The sequence below is a fragment of the Crinia signifera genome, chromosome 4 (genome assembly GCF_055691185.1).
Source record: "Crinia signifera chromosome 4, ASM5569118v1, whole genome shotgun sequence".
NCBI classification, from domain to species: Eukaryota; Metazoa; Chordata; class Amphibia; order Anura; family Myobatrachidae; genus Crinia; species Crinia signifera.
The window spans coordinates 112,279,046-112,284,967 of record NC_139220.1 but is presented as its reverse complement, the minus strand read 5'-3'; positions in this window follow the sequence as shown (position 1 = coordinate 112,284,967).

Genomic DNA, 5,922 nt, shown 5'->3' with positions numbered 1-5,922 from the left:
TCCCGCATTCTTACGGTGCGGTCCGCACGCCACGGTGTTTTGCCGCGTGCGGCCATCGTCCGTAGAAACGCCCACGTGTCCTCCGCATTCGGACGGACTCACTCTTTAAGAACAGGGCGTGTTTACGGACGACATACAAACCATGCGTGTGCGGGAGAAACACTCCGATTCTGCACGGTATTACTGAGTATTACAGAGTATGCTCGGAAATACCGCATCCGAACGGGAGCCAAGCGGTGCTACCGCCCGTAAGCGGAGTATTTACGCCAAACAACCCACTATGAAGTATCTTCTGCAATACATCACATGACCCACTTATTATACATGTCAAATACACATGTGTATTGCTAGTATTAATATTCTGTCATGTCCATTGTTAGCAGTTTGAAAGTGTCTGACAAGTACAGCATATGTGGGGGACTAGTAAGGTTTCCTTGAAGCAGCAATGGTTTCAATTAAAGCACTGACAAGCGGCCTATTAGTGAGTAATGAGTAAAGGAGTAGATTCTATTGGGTTCAGGTGTTAATGCTTGTAGTCATTAGGCGTACGTTCGCCTACCGCATGAACGAGTGGTGTCCGCAAAGCAATAGTACACTTGTGGACACCGCACATTTCTGCCCTTTTTGATCGCGTGCATTCGGAGTGGTTTCCGAATGTACGCCCCCCAACATAAGTGTACTCCCCCGTGTCCGCCCATGTTTCCGCCCCGTTTTGCCCACTTTGAAACTACGCCCATGTGTCATTCCGCATGACGCCCATAATACGCCCCTATTTCCCGAATGATAGCGGTGAACAGTTCTGGACGGGATCTGGCCGAACTGGTACCGAGTCAAGGCGTGGCACATGCGCGTTGCGTTCTCCACGCATGCGCAGACGCCGTAAAGACGCGATCCGAAAGTATGCGGTAAAGTCCGCGTCAATCAGAATAAGGGCCATTGAAAGGAAAGTTCAAAGGACATCACCCTGAAATTGTGCTTAAAGTCAAGAGAGACAATAATCCAATGACATGTTTGTATAAGATAAGAACGTTTGGCACCACAGGTCATCGATGGTTGTCGCCTCTCTCAGCGTATGATTTCCACCTGCAGGGGCAAGTAAATCATTACGCTAATAAATGCCAGACAGAGGACTATTTGCGAATTGAAAATGGATACACATTTCAAATCAATCTGTTAAAATCACACATTAAGGTGTCAGCTGTGAAATACAGAATAGCGTTTAGCTCTAGAAGGGCTATCGATCCCGTGCAATCTGCAGCCTGCATCCATTCCCTTGGCCTACACTATGCAAAGTTCACTGCCCTTGTAATGATTCTATTCAGCAAATATTTGAAGTCTGTAATGATTAGACTTTGTAAATATGTAACAATCAGCTTTTTTATCGTCAGACTTTTTTTTCCAATTAAAGGCAACTTTCTAATGCCCTTTACTCTGCATAAATGTATGTTGAATATTGTTTTCTGTACTTGAGAATAGATAAGTCCACCGAGTTCAATGGTTGAGCTAAAGTTAGTCATCAAACTGTTCATCTAAAATTAGATTGAGTAGTTTACAGTTTAATCTCAGAAAATAAATATATTTTTCAATCTATAAAGACAAAGCAATTATTATCCTCTTAGTTAAACATTGGCAAAATATAACACAATGGAGGTTATTCTGGTTGGTGTGGTCCGTTCCGAATTCTTTCAGAGCGGACCGCACGCCACGCTGTGCGGACATTGTAAGAACAAACGCCCACAGGTCCTCCGCATTCGGATGGACTCGCTCTCTAAGAAGAGGGTGTGTTTTCGGACAACATCCAAACCGTGCGTGTGCGGTGGCCACACAAAGATTCTGCACGGTCTTACAGCGTCAGAACGGACGGGAAAGTGGCCGTACGCACCAATGCGGTGTATTTCCACAAAACTCACGCCTATTATCTGAACTCATAAATCTGTTACATGACACACTTATGCAATTAGGCTACCTCATAAAAAAGGGATTGTTTGTAATTGTAATCAATTAAATCCTATTTGATACTTAAACACATTACTACCACTTTACATTAACCCATCTTTGTGTCTTTAAGTAATGGTCCCTTTAGGCAGCAATGGTTCCAATTGAAGCAATGAAAAGAGTGTAATTAATGAGTAATGAGTAGAGGAGTGGATTGTATTGTGTTCAGCTGACAGTGCTTCAGGTGCGGGCGTACTAATTGGGCGAACCGAATGCCTAGCACATGAACAAGTGCTCTCCGCAAAGTGAAACTTGCCTATGAAGACCGCACATTTCATGCCTGTTGGTTCGTTTGCAGTCGGTGTGCTGTCCGAATGCACGCCTACCAGAGTTTGTGCACTCCCTCGTGTACGCCCATATTTACGCCCAGTTTTTCCCACTTTGAAAAAACGCCCTTGTGTAAGTCCGAATGACGCCCAAAAACGCCCATATTTCCCAAGTCAATTCGGTGGACATTTCTGTACGGTATTAGTGAGAACGAGTACGGAGACCATGCGTGGCACATGCGCATAGCGTTGCTTACGCATGCGCAGATGGCTAAAAAGCGCCCTCCGAAAGAATTCGGAACGGACCGCATTGACCAGAATAATGCCCAATGGGACAATGTACTAAGCCTTGGAGAGTGGCAAAGTGAAGAGAAGTAAACTCCCAACCTACCAGCTCCTGTCATTTTTCAAACACAACCAGTAACATGGCAGTGAGGAGCTGATTGGTTGGTACTTTATCTCTTTCCACTTTATCACTCCACTTTGCACTCCAAGGCTAAAGCTGGGTGCAAACTGGGAGCATGTGCCCCAAACCAATATGTTCATTGCATGCCCCATATGTTGGACATACACACATATGCCTGATACGTCATTCCAAAAAGTCTCAAAATTACATATTGTGCCAATATCGGCATAGCGAGTACATCTCCCTCAAAGTATTTTCGCAGATGAACAATTATAAAACGCAAATGGGATCATGCTCCATTGATGTATTGTGTTAAAACTTAGGCGCTTCTTAGTATAGAAAATCCACTATTCCATCATGGAAAGTACAGATGAAGCCAGCTTCATCTTTGCAGGGGCTGGCAAAACTATTGCCAGCCCCACCAGCCACCAGGGGGCGTGCCCTGCCCTCCCCAACCCTGCCCGTCTCCCTCAAGAGGGGCATGGATGTGCTGCCCCGCCGCCAAGAGACTGGGATGCCCCAGTTTAATGGTGTCCCTGTCCGCCGGCCCTCGCCAGATAGGAGGTTCTGACAGGCGCCAAGCAAGGACAAGGGGCACTACATCTGTACTTACATCTGCTTCTACTGGAGTACTTTACTAGTGTAAAGGCCTGAATATCAATACAACTGTATACGAATACGCCAATTCCTACCGTATTTTGCTTAGTAAATTTCCCCTGTGTGGAGTAAGTTGGGGTACGCCTACCCACCCCACCCACCTTTAACACACCCCATCTCAACTTAGCGATACTACACAGTGTTTTTCCATATTTTTTGTTTCATGTACTCGACTGAGAACCCAGAACCAGTGAGAAAGAGAGCATATATCCTGAAAGTGAGGACCTCTAGCGAAAGACACCACAAATAAGGGACGTATTGTTTTAAATTCATATCCCTACTGCTAACTTTCATGTAACCAATCACGATTCCAAAGAGTAGTGCCACAGGAAGTGCACTATCCCACATTTTTGTCATTATGCTCTAGGCCATTCTTAACCCTTTGAGTGCCAAGGGAATTTGTCAAAATAGGTGTAAAAAATTGCCAGACTAACATTTTTATTCATCATAATGACCTGTAATGCTTACCTTATAAAGAAATATCTTTTTTACACAACATTTTTTATATGAATTTATATAACAAATGTGAGCAAGGCTGGCAGTTTTAGAAGATATTTTGCGCATCTCTCACAGAGATGTTGTCACTCAAAGGGCTAAGAACAGGCCTTTCGGCACAATCCATTCAGCTGTACCTTTTAAGAAGCATCAAAAAAAATCAAACTTCAGAAAACGGTCATGTGGTCACTTGGTAAAAGATAAGTTTTGGAGGGCTGCACTACAACACATTTATGCCCAGGGAAATGTAGAGAAGTATGCAAAGAAATGTATCCCTTTTTGACAAATAACTAAAATGTACAGTTTGCAAATGATACCAATATTGAAGGGAAAAAAAACATGTGTTATTACATGAAAAGGTCACTTTCTTGAGCTACCAGCCAATATTAACATATTTGTACCTTAATAAATATAATATGTTCTAGTGGTGTGGTATTTAAAAAAGAAACCCAGCGCACATATAATTTTACTCTGTAACTGTTCATCTGAAATGTGTTTATTATTTCTGTACAAAGTATTTCCATTGTTCTGCTATATTTGAAAATAAATGAAACAAAAAGGTATAGAAACATTGTGTATTCTATAAAATAGGAAAGTAGCTTTCCCTTCAGATGAATGTGTGGCAATGCCAAATGGAACCATCTCTGGAAATGGTGTGTAATAGTGGGACAGGTGTATTATTTTAAGTGCTGACTATGGTGCCTAGAAAAGGAGACTTTAAAGCCCTTAACTTACAATGTATTGACTTCTATGTGAGCTCAATAACAAATAAAAACTCCCAATAGTGAATATTAACTTATCTTTATCTCTAAATATTTTAATACATTTTTAAAATCTTGTTTTGGTGCTTGAGACTTTCTTAAAGAATGAGAGGCAGATTGACAAGCCCAGGTATCTAGTGGTAGTACCAAGGACCATGTAATAGGGACCATACACCAGCGGAGGGCAATCCTCCATTCCCGACCCGCCATCCTGCCAACCAAATGGCAACGATCTGGGGATCGGGGATATTTAGCATTTAAAAAAAAAACAGATTCCACATCCCCTGCCAGGATCGGGGGAATTGGGATTTTTAAGCATGTTTAATATCCCCAATCCCCCGGGGTGATGGTCAGGGGATTGAGGAATTGCCTCGATAAACAGCAGGTGTATGGGACCCATAACTAAGGGCTGAGAGGGAGCAAATAAATGGGATGCTTTAATTCATGTAGGAGTTTGTTTGCTAATTTATTTTATTTATTGTATTTTAATTTGCTACTATACATATGCTGTTTCATTTTTCTTTGCTACTGGCTTTTGAATTGTGACCTATATGAGTTACGACAGTACCCCCTGCATATAAATATAACACTTACTGTAACATGAGAATAAATCAAATTCTTGTACCAAATGAGAATAAAAATATTCTCAGTTAGCTTATCTTTAACTCATTGTTACCATTGTATAACTCCAATGGTTAGTAACAAAGTCAGGTGGACAGTGACTAGGTATACAACTAACAATGGTTGACATACCCTAGGTCCTTGATGGCTAACCTTGACACTCCAGATGTTTTTGAACAACATCTTATAACAAGTTTGGTATTCACAAAGAAAACTACTAACATGTTGTTTGGCTAACTTTGGTCATTTAGCTATATTGGTCATCATTATTGTTTATATTGTATGTGAAGGTTTATTAAATGTATTGTTGTGTTTTAACATGATTTAGGTGTGTTTATATATATATATATATACATAAACATCCACGATATGCCGGCACTCGACTCAAAAGGCCATCAATGCAGGTGCCATCCCCAAAAGCTTGATAGACAATACGGGAGGTGGGCGGCACTCAGAAATAAAATCACACCACAGTCCTTAAAGATGAAACATGTGTATTCAGGCGCCTGAATACACGTTTCATCTTTAAGGACTGTGGTGTGATTTTATTTCTGAGTGCCGCCCACCTCCCGTATTGTCTATATATATACACACACACATATATATATATATATATATATATATAGCTTCCAATATTCCGTGAGGAAAAAATGACGGCACTCGGGAGACTGGTTACATGCAAAAAAATGTTGTATTCAGGTGTACAGGGAATATTGGAATA